The sequence below is a fragment of the Sturnira hondurensis genome, unplaced genomic scaffold (assembly GCF_014824575.4).
Source record: "Sturnira hondurensis isolate 20B ecotype Veracruz unplaced genomic scaffold, ASM1482457v3 Scaffold0001872, whole genome shotgun sequence".
In the NCBI taxonomy this organism is placed as follows: domain Eukaryota; kingdom Metazoa; phylum Chordata; class Mammalia; order Chiroptera; family Phyllostomidae; genus Sturnira; species Sturnira hondurensis.
In genome coordinates, this window is record NW_028074503.1 from 21476701 (window position 1) to 21493378 (window position 16678).

Below are 16678 nucleotides of genomic sequence, written 5' to 3' on the forward strand. Positions count from 1 at the left end.
CTTTCATGTTTCTGAGTCTCCCCAGCTGGATGCTTAGACGTACTTCCCCCATTCACATCTGTGTACTGAGTGCCTGCCCCAGGGCACAGCAGCAGGGTCTGTGCCCTATGGTCTGCTGTGCCAGACGGATAAGAAAGAAGAGTATGTATAACAGGTACACGGGGCGGAGGGAGGGGGGACATGCTGTGATGGGAACGAGCAGCGCCGTGGTGGGCAGCAGGCACCCTGGGCCAGAGCAGGTATCAGAGGAGCCCCTTCCCTCCTTCCCACCCTGGATGCCCCTCGGGGTCAGGTGTTGCATATCATACAGAGCTGTTCTTCTCACTGGAAAAATGAAACACCAATGCATTCTTGATAAAAAAAATTTTAAACTGTCCTTTGCTTTTATTTCCAGTTTTTATTAGAAGTTAGTTACAGAGGTCCAATACGGAAGCAGTATCAGAACAATCATCTGATTGGAAAGAGGGACTTGGAGCCCAAGACAGAGGAACCTTGACTGTCTACCCCAGAGAATGGAGGGAGCCGAGGGAGGCATCCCTCTTAGTCACCCTTGGCCACTGAACGGCTCCATGGTCATGACATCCTTGTGCCCAGTTTCATTCTGGTTCCATGTGAGCTCGTTGCTCTGGAAAAATGAGTCCTTTGAGATGCGATGGCAACACCACTGTTCTTGACCACTGTGTCTGTTGGAGGTGCTGGTGCAGAGTGTCACCACTGGAATGATGTCCTGTTTATCCTCTGAGCCAAGGATTGATATGTCATCTGCATTTGACACGTGAGGACACTGAGGCTCGGCAAGATTAGAGGACACTGAGGCAGAATGAGATCCAGAATCAGATGCAAATTCAGATCTGTCAGAGTCCAGAACCCCTGGGCTTGACCTGACAACCATGTCACCTTCTGCTGCTCAGAGTCTTTAGAATGTTTCGCGATGGCCTTTGCATGGAGCATGCAATGAAATTCTGCATAATGATGCTCTGAGGCAGAGCAAGTAATGTTGGCTCCAGAAACGGCGACTTGTCTGAGGTTACATGGCCACCTCAGTGCAGAGGTTCATTCCCGTCCCCAACCCCAGTTCAGCTGCCTTAGGGGGTGCTGAGAGATCTAGTGGGTGCTGGTTACACTGGGGATAGGGGGGTGCGGCAGGTGGTGGTTGTGCTCAGGAAGGGGTAGCTTAGTTTTCAGCAATCTGATACAAAAAGAGGGGGCAGTCCAGAGACGAGGGTTCTGTCCCTCGGTCCTCCATTTTCCTCATCTAAAGAGGGATTCTGGTAATAGTGTCCACCTTAGAAGGGCAAATGGCAGAAGTAACCTGCTGGTCAGGAGGGAACAGAGTACAGAACAGTCAGAGCAAGGCGAGCGACATTCTGATGCTACGGCTCAGGTCCCCATTTCTAACGTGCACTTGCTGCAGGCCCACACCCATTCCAGGTGGTGCATCATGAGCAAACGATAATGCTGACAGACTTGGCCTTGGCCTCTAGGGCTTATAACAGAAGTTGAGAGGAGAACAACCAATGTGATGCAGCAGTAGCACTGCAGAGAAGCCAAGGGGTAGACATATTTGCCGGGCAGTGTCTGTGAGCAGAAAACACTTGACAGAAATTTCTGTAGAGACAATGGGATGCAGGGGGGCTTGTAAGGTCAGTGATGACAGGGTGGCGTTGGGGCTGGGCTGGTTTTAGGCAGGTGGGATTTCAGGAACTAGGAGAGCTGAGTATAAGAGGCACAGGAGAATCTAGGAGACAAAATCCAAGGCAGCAGCAGGGTCACCCGTCCAGCTCTTCAAGCTCCTACAAAGGGGGTAGACAAAAGCAATCGTCTTTTTTAGCAATCTAAATAGGCAAGCAATAGGGATAATAGTAATGAGGGTATCAAATGCCTCAGCCTCCACACATATGCACAGTTCATTCATTGCATGGACCTGATTTGTCGGTGTTGTGGAAGTAAAGGGGCCACGTACTAACCTGACAAGCTCAGGGGAGGCCTGCATGGCAGCCTTACAAACTTGGACCTAAAGTAACCACATAGGAGGGTCTGAAATGAAAACTTGCTAACTCAAAGCAGTTCACGGCAGGTGGTCCTGTCGTAGGCCGGTAACAAAGTCAACGTTTAACTTAACTGAGCCTGTCTGTTGTCTTTTTGCATTATCATTCCATGATAACACACCTTTGAAATGCCAAATTTCCTGTTTCCGGACCCCCTCAAAGCACAGGCACTGCACCAGGGGACAACGGTAAATCCCCTCATTGTTATTGTTATTCTGTTGACTGTTGACTATTAAGTATCCTGGAACCACCAGTGGAAAAGTGTCTATCATTTTACTTTGTATCCAGTCCCAGAGGTTTCCCTGTGTAGCTTTCTCCGGACTCCCTCATCTATCGCTAAGGGATTTCCTGTAAGCCCATGGAGCCTCCCTCTTTTGATCATAATGTATAAAATAAGGTGCTGAAGTGCCATTCTCTGGAGTATTTTCTCAGTACATTGGGATTTTGCTTTCCCGCAATTGTCGTCAGTTTGGCTCAAATAAACTCACCAAAAATTCTCTACAGGTTTGAATGTTTCTTGAGTTAACAGTATTAAACAGGAGAAGGAGCCAAGATGGTACATCAGGGTCCTACACCAGGATGTCTATAGCATTGGCAAAAGAAGTCTGTCAGGCTGTTTGAAAACGGAGTGTATTGGTCCACATTCATTCATTCATTCATTCAAGAGTGACAGCTGTGATCTCAGTAGTTATTTCCTTTTCTGTTTCTCCCGAAAGAGCCTCAGCTCTTGTCACCACCCCACAAATTCTCAAATTCCTTGAGGAGGAAGGTAGCAGAGAAATGAATGAATGAATGAATGAATAAATAAATGAAAGAAATAACTACACAGAAGAAATATTTACCTGACACAGTGTGTTCTCAGTTCATTTCAAGGAGAGGGCTGGCGATGATGGTTGAGAAAACAGGCTCTGAGGTTAGGCTGCCTGTGTGGGAGGCCAGTCCTGCCACTCACTGATGTGTGACCTTGGGCAGGTCTCTTTATCATTCCGTGCCTCCGTTTCCACCTTTGTCGCCAAGGGCTAGTAATACAACCAAATTCGTAGGGCTTTTGTGAGGCTTACATGAATGAATCTATTTAAATGCGTAGTACAGTGCCTGGCATATAGTAGGCACTCAATGAAAATTAGCTATTATTAACTATTATATTAGCTATTATTACGGGCTTGTAGGCAGTCAGAATAAAGGAGTACACTGGGCGCAGCTGAAGGCCCTGATTTAAAGGGGGAGAGTGATGTTAATGGGAGCGTCGGGTCAGCGCTGTGATTTTCTGAATCTCCTCCTGAGGATTGTCACACCAGGCCCCAGCATGGCTCCTGAAAATGTAAATACCTTTTACATTTTCTACTCAAGCCCTTATTTATTTATTTCTCAAAACGCTGCTTTTAAGGACCGCAGCCTCCTGGCCAGGTCTTGAGCAGTGCGGTCTGTTCTGAGCACCTCTTTTACCCCCCAGGGGGCCTGTGCCCACTTCACCTCCCCTCCGGGTTCCCGGTCCAGCAGGTTTTTCCCATCTCAGGCCTCGAGGAAGACACTCGAAAACTCATACTGTGCACCGGTGCGTCACCCTTCCCAGGGAAAACTGCAAATCAGAGGAGTGACTACGCTGCGGCGGAATTTGGGGCGTCTCCAACGCATTTAGGGGCGGGGCGGGGTCTCTAGGGACCCTGTACTACCGGCAGGTGGCCATCTACCTGCGAGACCTGCCAGACCTCGCAGAAACTTGAACGGGACGTTAACGGCACTGCGTGAGAAGAGTGCAGCTGAGTCTCCCGGAGCTGAGCGGTATACATCCTCGAAAAAGAGGGGAGAGAAAGGTGGGGACTCCCTGTAGGAGTGAATCAAGCATTCAGACCCCACAGACTTCATTCAGGAAGGCTTCAAGAGGGGTGAGTACGGAGCAGCCTACGGAAAAGGGAGCGCCTCCTTTTCTTAGGGCATTGTCCTTAGCTTGCATTGACTGGCTTTCCGAACCTCCGAGAAAGATATTTCTGGAACGGAACGGTGCCTGATCAGACTGTGGGTGCGCGGGAAAGAATCCTGGGAAGGCGGTGCCTGCGAGCCCGGCTCTCTGCATCGGGAGGAGCGCGAATTCCCTCCCGCCAGATGGCGCTGTCTGGCTTTTCTCTGGCCTCCCGCTTCGGTCCCTGGGGGCTCCCGCCGCAGCGGCCGCTCTAGCCGGCCGGCGGGGGCTCTGTGGTTCCGGGCGGAAGTGAGGCGCCGAGCGGAACGGCCTCTGGTGACATTTTCTCCGGGCGGCGCGGACGAGTGAAGGGACTTGGTGGTGTATCCTGAGGAGGCGGCGAGATTTCTGGTGGCCCTGGCGGGTTTCTGACCGCGACTCTCTGCTCGCCAGCGGGGCTTGGTCTGAGAAGGAGAAGGCAGCGGTGGGCGTCGCGTTCCCAGTCACCGCGGCCGGCAGAGTCCCGGCCGGGCGGTCGGTGCGTGCCCCGACGGGGCGAGCGCAGCGGACTAGGAGGTGCGGAGCCGCGGCAGAGAGCAGGTGAGGCGTGAAGGGGCGCCGGGCTGCGGCCGGCTGCGTGTGGAGCCGCGGCACCCGGGCTGCGTCCCGGGGAGGGGTCGGGTTGAGTCGAGTCGTCGGGGTGCGGGCCATGGGTGCGGACTCTGCGGCGCCCGGCGTCGGGGCTGTAAGGGGACCACCGGCGGGTGCTGGGTGTTCGTGCCTGGACTTGGAGGGAGGCGCGGCCCGTGTCGGGGCTAATTAGAAGGGTTGGTTGCTGGCTCGCCCGCCGGCTGGTGACCCTCTCGTCCTCCCGGCTCGCCGGAATCGGCGGTCCGAGCCCCCCGCCCCGCAACCCTCCCCCGGACCGTGGGGGCCCGGGCGAGGCCGGTCCTTTTCTCCGCGGCTGAGAGTAGTAGACTGGAGGTGCCGCAGACCGCGGGCCGCGCGGCGCAGCGGCTTTACGGCCCTGGAGTTGCTTTCACGCAACTTTCCGGCGCCCCGGCGGGCGGGGGAAGCGGCGGCGGCTGCACCTCTGCCAACTCTGGGGGCTCTGCCGGCCCGGGTCTGGCGCCCACACCTGCTCCGACCCCTGAGAGCCCAGGCCGCCTCCCCTGCGCAGCGGTGGCCTAGGAGGAGGGAGAAAGGCTTTCCCACTCGCGGTGCCGTCTGCCTCTGGGCGCTTTCTTTTGGTCCGCAGACGCCTCTGGTCCTGGGGAGGGATACGTCAGTCTCCAAAATTGAGCTCCTCTGGCGAGTTTGTCAACTTTGTTTAGACAGCAGGCGAGGATGTAAAGCCCCACGTTAAAGATCATCGTCTTCCCTGACTCTTCGCAGAGCGTTCTCTTTTCCCCAGTAGCACTTTGAACTTTATTCCGTAAAGAATACACCGACCTCAGTGTATTCTTGGAGCGGCCGCCCCCAGCAGAACCAACCGCACGTCATTCATTCTGCCTTTTAAATCGTCCTCCTCGTTGTCACAGAATAGATGCTCACAGGTTGAAGGAGTGAACGTCTGCAGTACTTGTTCTCCCAGATCGAACCACTTGAACAGTTTATCCTTGGGTGCACGTTCGGTTTCTCGCTTGAGCTTTTGCTTTCTGAATCCTTTGTACCCACTAGGATGAAAATTCCACTGATGACAGGTGACAGAGTATCCTTTGTCAAGGTAGACTTCTTGGCTGCAACCACATATGGTGGTTTTGCTTAGGCTGTTATTGTGTAGTGTTGTTGGGCACACGCTAACAGTTTGAATTACTCTTCCTTCTCCTGGGATATTTAAGGATGGAGACTATTTACTTTTCTAATGTAGTTTTATTGATCCTGGCAATGGGATTTTTTTTCCAGTAAGAGCATTGCCTTTTGGTTTAATAAGGATTTTTAGGGGCCTACAATTGATAGTTATTACCCGATGTCCTGAGGGATCACAACGCTGACTGATTTTTTTTTTTTAGTAGGAAGTGTAATATTTTGGCAGAGTAACCTGGCCAATACAATGCCTAGTTGAGAACTTTATGCTCAGTAAATATAAAATATAATAATATAAAATTCAAAATTCTGAATTTTAATAATATAATAAAGTTATATTCAAAATATACAATTATGAATTAAATAATGAATTCAGGAAGCCAGATTAAATTTAGATAATCTGTATGCTACTTTAAAAAGAGTCTTAGTGAAATTTTACACAGTTCCATGAAATGAGAAATAAAAATATTTTTAGGCATTTCTAAATTAGATTATTTCAGGTTACTTTTCAGTACCATTTTAGTCTTAAAACTTCAAGATTGCATCTTTTTCATAATGTTTATATTATATATATAAACTTCAAAATAGGTATATGTAATATGAAGGGCAGGGAGAGATGTCATATTATACCTAAAGCATCAACTAAATATAATTTCTTAATGGAAATAATTTTTTTCTGACTTTTTTTCTTAAATGGGAGGGACTAGATTTTGGAGCTGAAAACTTTCCCATTGTTAATTAGCTTCATATTAAGTTCACAGTGTAGCTGTTACATTAGTCATTAATTAAGTTTATATTACTCTTAAATGCGCTTATGAAAGTGTCATAATACTCTCTTTGGTAGTCTTCATGGCTTATCAAAGACCTATATATTAAAGATAAATTAAGCTTTAAATTCTAACTTAAGACAGTTCTTTTAGAAATGCGAGCTCCCTGTGTGTCCTGCAAAGGTTTCTATTTTCGTAAGTGACGTTGGAGACTTAAGGAGACCTTAAGTATGACTGATAATTTCTGGGAGCCCGTGTAGTCACTCATTGTTTAAGAGGTTGTTTTGGTGGGACCTTCGATCTTATGGTTTTGTTCTGATGCGTGCATGAATAGACTTGATATATGGGTAATTAGGATATTTTGGGGTTTTTTCTCTTTAAAGTTTGGAATTAGTGCATGCTAGAGACCCAAAGAAGCCCTATGTTTGTAACTTTGGTAAACTACTTTAGAATTTCTTAATGTTTCTGCATGTAACTAGGGACATCTTTACCAAAATGATGATACTTGAGAAGACCTGTAAAAGAGGAAAAATGGGCTGTGGTATGTTTTCTTTTGAACTATATTGATTTCAATATTCTCTATTATTTTAGGAAAGAGTTTGGGGCCAAATAGAGTTTCTTGGGTAGCTATGAATCATATAGTAAAAACGAAACAGACAAATTAATTGTGAAAAAGCTATGAGACTAGAAAGGTTACAAAGCTGTTGAGAAAACACAGACGATAAAACATTCCGTGGCACCTCTTTATTCTCACAACACTGATTTATTGGTTGTTTCTGTGTGCCAGCAGTCTGTTTGCTAGGGCCAGAGTGGTAGATAAGACTGACGGAGTCCTGATGCTACAGGAACTTGCACATTGAAACCTGAGGTTTTAGCTGATTTCCAGGTGGGCATTCCAGGCTAGGGAGTAGCCTAAGCAAAATCTTGAGTATTAGTCATCTTGAATGGTTAAGTGTGGCCTGTTGTGAAAGTACAGTATCTTAGTCTGTTATTGAGGTACTACTTCTCTTGCAGGGGGTGGGGGGAACTCAGGTAGAATATAAAAGATCAGATAGGCAGTCCCTTAACATTTATTTCAGTGAGTAGGAATTTATTTGGTTTTAATTTTTTCTTTTGGGTTGATGCTTAGATAGTTATTTTTAATTTATTTTATTTTTTATGTATTTTTAGAGAGAGGGGAAGGGAGGGAGAGAGAAACATCAATGTGTGGTTGCCTCCTACATGCCCCCCACTGGGCCCAACAGCAACCCAGGCATGTGCCCCAGCTGGGGATAGAACCGGCAACCCCTTGGTTTGCAGGCCAACACTCAGTCCACTGAAGCACACCAGCCAGGGCTGATAGTTATTTTTTAGTTGTCAAATTTCAGTCAGATTTAAATTTGACTGTTGTCATGGAACTTTTCTAAATCCTTAGCCTTTATCTTTAATTGTACCTACTTTCCCTACTCTTTAAGGACTCATGATTGAATTTGAGGGAAATAAACAGTGTTTTCTGCTTCTGTGTGGGCAGCTTTTCTCAGCAGAAGTGGGATTGATGTTCAGTCAGTTTTCACACTCAGCCCACATGTCCTTGTGGTAAAAGAAAGGAGCAGGGTGAAACTAAAAAGCATCTTGCTTGTTTTATTTTATTCTATATTCCTGAACTGCTAGGGATGATTGTGTGTTGTATATATTATACATATTTATCACAACATATTAATAGCAGCTAATAATAGTAAATGTAATTTTAAAATAATGTTAAAATAGCCAGTGTAACTCAGATTTGATAGTTGTTTTACTTAGGATTTGTAGTTTTAATTTACAGTGTTTAAATTTTGTTTCCGTTCTCTTTCATTCAAAATAGGGACCTTATTCTTCTTTCCTCGGATTCTGTCACTTAACAGACAATAGACAGATGCTATAAATCCTGTTATGAATTTGATTTTATTTAATTTTAAAACTGTCTGGATGAGTATTTTCTAGGTAAGATTAATCAAAGGTAGAACTCTTTCCATAAAACTTAGTTTTATTTGTATGTGGGGTTTTTTATGCCTGGTGAAATTAAAAAGCCCATTTACTCTCCTCGCCAGGTGGCAAAGTTGGTTGGAGCCGGTGTCCTGTACATCAGAAACTTTCAGGTTTGAGTGCCTGTGGGGAGGTAACCTATCAATGGTGCTCTCTCACTTGAATCTTTCTCTCTACCTTGTGCCGCCCTGGCCCCGCAGAATCCTTAAATCCTTACAATGTATCCTTGGTGAGGATTTACAAAAAATGAAACCATTTACTAGCACTTTGGTGCCAGGTGGGGATGGTTACAAAGATAAATCATTTCTGTTTCAAGGAATTTAAATGTAGTGAATCAGATGATTTTTAAGTTTATTTCCAGCTCTAAAGTGGGGAGAAGAAAAGTAGGCTATAGGAGGAAAAAAATACAACTATGGTATGGAGTTAGTCTTTTCCTTTATAAAATCATTTTAAATAAGGACTTGGAAGATAGCTCCTGAGTCTCTGGGTCTATATGGGTCTCTGAGTTTAAAAGAAAATGATTGGAATCTTGAATGTCCTTTTTATACCGCTAGTTCTACTTTTTCGTAAAAGTATTTTATAATGACTCTGGAAGCAAAACCAGGTATTACTAAATTAGATGTGATTGTTGTTCAAAGCAGAAAAAAATTAAATCTGTTAAAATTTACAGGATATACCAAAAAACAAATAAAACAACTTATACAGCCATTCCTGTGAATCTATATTAACTAGGATTGTGTTTAGGTAGTCTAGAGATTAATGTTTTCACTAACGTGGTTAGCATTGGGGAAACAAAATACCAAAAGGATCAGTGGAAGTTATTTTTTACTGAGTTGTCTGGTTTTTAAAAAAAGCGAAAAACTTTTATGATGTCCAGGGTCAGCATTTTGTTAGGTGTCTTATAATTAGAGAAAGATATTGTTGGGGAGAGGGAAGTTGGGTGTGGACTAAAACTGTAGGAAAACAAGACTGTTTTCCTTTCTGTTAAGGACAAAAGAACAAAAACTCATGTGGTTAAGATTTTAAGCAGTGTCTTGTCTGCCTTAATTTTAACTCAGAGTATAGAAGTATAGTTTATTCTTAAATCAACATTTTAGCATCAAGGGTTTCCCATTATTTTTCTCCGATACAGTCCACCAAACAATTTGCTATGAGTTTGAGGTCATGTATAGTGGATAGGTTTTTGGCAACATTTATCTTTGGGACCTTGGGTCTCAGCGTGTGGTAACAAATCTTTATGTGTATTGTCTTCTGAGGGAGATAGAAAATGGCCAGAACAGAACCCTTGGAGGAAATGTAGAACCTGTGTTTTAAATTATTCTTGATTTACACTGTTGGTGCTTTTGAGTACTTAGAGGGTCTCTCATTAGCCATTGTTCATTCTTTGCATTTGGTAACTTCTTGGCATCTTACTTGATTCTAGTTTATGCACAGTCCTGGTACTGGGCCAGGTACAAGTCAGTAGTGGTGGTATTTGCCACATGAAGTGATTTGAGCAGCCATTATCACCCTTGGTCTATTTATAGAGCTTATATCAGTGGAGAAGAGGTTGGCTGGCAAGCAGGCTAAGCTGCTCTCTTCTCGTCGTTGCAATCTCAGAATTTATACTTCAGTTCCGGGTAGGCCAGATCATTGAGCCACATTAAGTTTTAGCGCTCCCTTTCTACAGGGGGAAGAGCTGAAGTACACCATTAATTAAAAGTACACCAGGTTTTTAGCACTCGATTTCTTAAGCAAACTTTCACTCTTGAAGGAAAAAAGAGAACCATATAACTATTATCACACTGAAAACTAATTAGCAATAATTTCTTAATATCATATGATATTCAGGGTTCAGATTTCTCTGTCACCTCATAAATGTGTTTTTACAATCATTGAGGTGAAGAGGCAAATGAGGTCTGTGTATCGTTTTATAAATTATAGGTTCCCCTCCATTTCTTTTTCTTTTTTATTATTTTTCTAAAGATTTTATTTATTTATCTTTAGAGGGGAAGGGAAGGAGAGAGGGAGAGAAATATCAGTGTATGGTTCATGCGTCCGCTGCCGGGAACCGGGAACTGGGAACTGGGAACTGGCCTGCAACCCAGGCATGCGCCCTGACTGGGAATTGAACTGCGATCGTGTGGTTCACAGGCCCGCGCTCAATCCACTGAGCTACACCAGCCAGGGCTCTTTTTCTTTTTTTTAAGATTGATTTTATTTCTTTTTTAGAGAGGGGAAGGGAGTGAGAAAGAGTGGGAGAGAAACAACATGTGATTGCCTCTCGCATGCCCCCCACCAAGGACCCTGCCTGCAACCAGGCATGTGCCCTGGTGGGGAATTGAACCGGTGACTCCCTGGTCTGCAGGCTGGCACTCAATCCACTCAGCACACCAGTCAGGAGCGCCCTCCATTTGTTATTCCTGGCAAATTATTTGTTGAAGAAATAGGAGTTTCCCAGTTTGAATTTTCCAGTTATATCCCTGTGTTGGTGGTATTAAACACGTTCCCCTGTCCCCTGGGTTTCTTGCTAATTGGTATTAGGTTGGATCAGATTTGGTTTCTATAGGTATAATCTCTCCTCTTTTTTTCTTTTTTTTTTCTCTAAGTGAGCAAGAATACTCTATAGATAATGAGTACACTTGTATCAGGAGGCACATAATGTTTGGTTCTCTGTGATGTTAGCAGCTGTTTGTGCTTATTGCCTATCTCCATCAGCTTATTAGTTGTCATTCCTCACTGGGAATGCCTTTTGTCATTCTCAGTTCTGAGTCTTTTATACTTTGTCTTGTTTATAGCCTGTTCAACCTCTTCCTTTTGAAAGCTAAGGGAAGGGAAGGGAAGAGTTGCTGTGGAGAAAATGGCCATCTTCTACAGGGTCCAGCAGGAGTAAGGCCTGCTTGAGTGTGGTTGGTAGGGTAATACTATTGTGTAATAATTTATAGTTTTAATTTGAACAATTCATCTAAAGTGTCATACAATGTGCTTGAGTGTGATATTGTTATGTTACAGAATTATCTGCTTATGACTTTTTAATAAAATGTTTTGTGATTAAAAAAAGAGGTGTTATTTGTGCTGGACACCCTGTATATGTAATTCTGTAGTGTTTTTATTTCAGTCCTGATCTTTGGTTCCTGCACTGTCCATGCTGCAACTTCACAGTGGAAAAACTAACCTCAAAAACAGAAAGATGTCCTTCGAAAGCAAAATTTATTTTGCAGTGTTGGTGCTTATTTAAGAGTACTATTGTCATTTTAAGTTGTTAGTGTTTATATGTGAAAATTAGAAAAGAGGTTAATTTTTCTACTTTGAAAGATTTCGGAACATCATTGTTACAGATGCAGTGAAATCTCTTCCAAGATCTAAACAACTGGGGAGAGGGGGCTTCATTTTGGTTTTTATTGGTGTACTGTTCTCTACCTTTTTAGTTTTATTGTATCTGGTTTTTGCATCTTTATGCATAAGTACATAATCATTTTATAATATAGTATTGTAAGTGTACCGAAACAACTTTACTAGACTATTAACAATTGTGTTAGTTTTGTCCTATATTTTTTATGTGGGAAGAGAAAAGGAGAGTTACTCTATCAGAAATCACCAACAATTAAATCATGTTGATTCTATGTAATGGAATGTATTTTTATATACAAGTCAGTAATGCTAAGTTTTAAGCAAACATGGTATTTCATTAGTGTCTTGGTGATTTTTAAAAATGGTTTTCATCAACTCAACAAATATTTATTACATATTATGTGTTAGGAACTGTGAATGAATTGAAGATGTTTAACATAATCCAATTTCTAAGGAGATTTGTAATCTAATGGGGCCAAGGTGGGTGAGTGAAAATATTTACACAAATAATTTGGTTAGCTATGTTCCTGTTGGTGGTTTCCTGACTTTTGTTTTAAAAGTCTTGTCCATATAAAAAGTGTTTTTTTACACCAGTTTAAAAATAGTCCAATTGCTTTGATTTTTTAGTGTTAAGAGTACATAATTTTTGACTCACAGATTCAGTAATAAACATGCATAGTTGAATATTTAAACTCTTAGCCAGTTAAGGATTTTGAAGGTAAGCCTATTAAACAACTTTTAAAAAGTGTGTGTATTCTAGACTGCTAGAGGTTATTTAAACTGCAACTCTTTTGCTTAGTAACTCCTTCCCCTCTTTATATGGCATAGTTTTTACTTTTATTGATTAACCATTTGGTGTACCTTGGGCATAACTGAAAATAAGCACATGGAAAACTATGTACAGTTTTCTTTCAATATAAAGATACAGAAATGGCGTGGTTTCTATAAAATTAATCAGATCAATGGATTTTTAAAAAAGATTTTATTTGTTTATTTTTAGAGAGAAGAAGGGAGGGAGAAAGAGAGGGAGAGAAACATCACTGTGTGGTTGCCTCTCACGTGGCCCCCACTGGGGATTTGGCCCGAAACCCAGGCATGTGCCCTGACTGGGAATTGAACTAGTGACCACTTGGTTCACAGCCCGCGCTCAGCCTGCTGAGCTACACCAACCAGGGCTGGATGTTTTGTTTTTAAGGAAAATTATCAAAGGAGTAGTCTTGTTTAACTTCTTAAGTGGAAAATATAACTATGCCCTAATTTATACAAAGGATATCTTTTTGTGTATTTGTGTGCAAACCCAAATTTTAATATCAAACTTTAAATACATTAGGAAAACTTATTTTAAAGGAGTCTGTATTAAAACCTTACCTTTTAAATGTATAAACTAATTTAATTTTTGTAAAGATCCAGGTGTTCAGAACTTTCATTTTGATTATTGGAAGCTACTTGTGTAGCGTGATCCAGTCTTAGGTTAACAAGCAGGTTGGAGATTCAGAAACAATTCTAAATATATCTGTCTAAATTTATCTGAATATATCTTGGCCATTGACCTACATATTCTTTTCTTAGAAATGAGGATTATACATTTCAGGTTAACTATGAACAATAATTAATAAAAATAATTAAAAATTGTTTAGATAGTTGCCAGTGTGGTTAGATCACTTCTGTGTCTTTTTAAAGTTCAACTTAAAAAAATTATACAAATATGCAACAACATATTCATTACTTCAAAGAAAATGGCCTGGCTGGTATGGCTGAGTGGATTGAGTGCTGGCCTGTGAACCAAAAGGTTGCTGGTTTGATCACTGGTCAAAGCACATGCCTGGGTTGTGGGCCAGGTCCCCACTGGCGGGTGTTGGAGAGGTAGCCGAATGATGCATCTATCCCATATTGATATTCCTCTCCTTCCCTTCACTTCTCTCTAAAAATAAATAAATAAAACCTTTAAAAAATGACTAGTGACTGAAGCATTCTCTTAGTGTGTTGTATTTTTAACTTGCCTATATCTTTTTGCTTTTTAAACTATTCTTTGAAACTTTTTGAAAACTGTAAGGCCTTGGAGAATTCATGGTTGAGTATTTATGCTATGTCTAAAATTAACCAACAGCATCAGTAGTGTCCCTTGGAGGCACTAGTTTTCCAGTGTTGAGAAGCAAAGGCAGTTTGTAATGCAGCTTGTTCTTCCGTTCCTATTCCATGAAGTCTACAAGTAGAGCCTTAATTGCAGTGTTTTTTTTGTATGCTATGACCCTAACTCCTATGAAAATATTTATGCAGAAGATAACTGTAAACCATACACAGTAGCTTCACATGCATTTTTTAAAAAGCAAAAATGAGATTTAATAGATTCATTTAACTGTGGTAAGTCCAGTGTGCAACTGGCCTCTGGCCTAATTGGATTTAGGAACTCATTTAATATCTGGGCACTGTTTTTCTATGTGTACTGCCTTTGTATTGCTTTTCTTTGGGGGATTTATTTTCCACTAGGTTTTTTTCTCCTGAGGGCAAAGTTGGCCCCCAGCAGCACCAAGCTAACTAGTTTCCTCAGCATTAAATAATTTTATAATAAAACTTTTTTAGAGCAGTTTTAGGTTTGCAGAATAATTGAGCAGAAAGTACAGAGTTTCTATATATCCCCTTCTGAAGTTTTATCCATTTATTAACACCTTGCATTGGTTTACATTTGTTACAGTTGATAAGCTAATATTGCTATACTATTGAAGAGCAAGTTGACATTAGGGCTTACTTTTTTTATGTTGGAAAACAGATACTATGTTGACTAATGTGGAATAACAGTTCTAGGAGTTTTGACAGATGTCTTATGCCTGTCTTTCGTTACAGTGTCTATTAGAATAGTTTCACTGCCCAGCTTGACACCATCCTTTCTCATGTCCCGTATTTACTCTTTGATCTCTCAGATTCATCCATGTCTCTGTTGCAACTACCATTTAGTCCAGAGCATACTTTTTTTTTTGCCTTGCCTTCAAATTATTTCACTGATATTTACTCTTATCTTTTTCTTCATCCAGTCTCCACTGTTGCAACCAGAACTGTCTTTTTGAAGTATAAGTCAGCTTAAATCTCTGTTTCCCTACTTTATTTAGTAGGTTCTTACTCCTCCTCAGGGAAGACTTCCTAGATCTCTTAGGCTATGTCACATTCCTCTCCTTTTTCTCCTTTGATGGTGCCAACATACTTTCTCTCTACCAGGCTTGCCAGAGTAGTACCTTTTATATTTATTTGTGTGATTATTTCATTGACTCTTTAACTATAAGTTCTGTTAGGAAGGTAGTGTGTATTTCCCAGTGCCTAGCATAGTAGCTGACACTTCATACTCAGTAAATATGTGTTGAATATATGAATGAACTAGATGACTTTGATTAGAGGGAAGTGCCTTACAAAGATTAAAAGATACTATTTCTTTTTTTTAAGATTTTATTTATTGTTAGAAAGAAGGGAAGGGAAGGAGAAAGAGAGGGAAAGGAACATCAATATGTGGTTACCTCTCATGTGCCCCTCACTGGCTACCTGACCCCAGGCATGTGCCCTGACTGGGAATTGAACAGGCAACTCTTTGGTTTGCAGGCCCACGCTCAGTCTATTGAACTCTACCAGCCAGGGCCTAAAAGACTTTGTGCTTGTTTTGCACTAGGTGCTTTAATGTGTTTACTCATTTCATCCTGCAAGGACAGAAGTTTTACGAAGAAGGAAACAAAGGCTTAGAGAACATCAATAATTTGTCAGGGACACACAGCAGCATTTCAGGTTCCCTTCTTTTTGAGCCTTAGGACAGGTGTTTTCATTAACTTTTATTTATTTTCATTTTTTAAAGTCGTTGGATCACGTATTTCCATGGTTATCACCATGAAAATACACCATATCATATTAATGATGAGAGTGATATCAGTTTTGTTTCTGCAGGCTTACTGTCTTTGTCAAAGTAGAGCTCTCATCCAACTCTAGTAATCTTTAAGTGATCTCAAATGAAACTTTGAAATCCCTTCTTGGGTTTTGAGTTTAGTACCTATGAACTTGTTTCTTTTAATTTTCCTCATGTCTCTTACAGAGGATAGCTTGAGATTCTGTAGTAGCCCCTTTTACTCTTGTTTTTGTTTACTGAAATCATTCTTACTTTTATAAACCCAGTTAAATTATTTTTCTCTTCCTACACACACTTTCTAGTCTTGAGTCTAGAGTTCTTTATACCTCTCCTATAGTACTTAACCTAATTCTCTCCTGCTTGTACTCATCCAGATCGTTTGTGTGAGCTGCTTACTGTCTTTAATTACCCTGAAACACTTAATCAGTAGATTTTCAACAGATATTTGGTTTTGATTGTATTTGAGTGTGAGTACCATTACTTACTCATTTTTAAAAAGTATTGATTTAGAGAGAGAGGGAGATAAACATCGATTTGTTGTTTTACTTATTTATGCATTTAATATTTGATTCTTGTATGTGCCCTGGCTGGGGATTGAGCCGACAACTTTGGCATATTGGGACAACACCCTAACCAACTGAGCTACTGGGCCAAAACTTCATTTATGCATTTTTGTAATCCCAAAGTAACATGTTGCGTGACACAATAGGTATTTAATACCTGTTGGCTGGATTAAATATTTTTTGTCCTAGTCTGTTTTTTAAAAATAAAAAATAGTTTTATTTTAATGAGCCAGTGGCACAAGATCATATTTTTAAAAAGATTTTATGAATTTATCTTTAGAGAGAGGGGAAGGAAGGGAGAGAGAGGGGAAGGGAGGGAGAAAGAGGGGAAAAAGCATCAATTGTGAGAGAAACATCAATCAATTGCCTCTTACTTGCCC

General features: G+C 41.8%; 1 protein-coding gene across 3 annotated transcripts in view; it reads left to right on the top strand.

The window, feature by feature from the left end:
* Positions 1-3740: 3740 nt before the first annotated feature.
* ARK2N (arkadia (RNF111) N-terminal like PKA signaling regulator 2N) overlaps positions 3741-16678 on the top strand; it is a 69000-nt gene continuing 56062 nt past the window's right edge. For 2 of the 3 annotated variants that reach the window (XM_037033734.1, XM_037033751.1), the window contains exon 1: positions 4260-4548. The gene's annotated coding sequence lies outside the window, so the exon portion shown is untranslated. Of the gene's footprint in view, positions 3935-4259; positions 4549-16678 lie in introns of those variants that run through there. The other variant, XM_037033740.1, reaches the window with a different exon arrangement.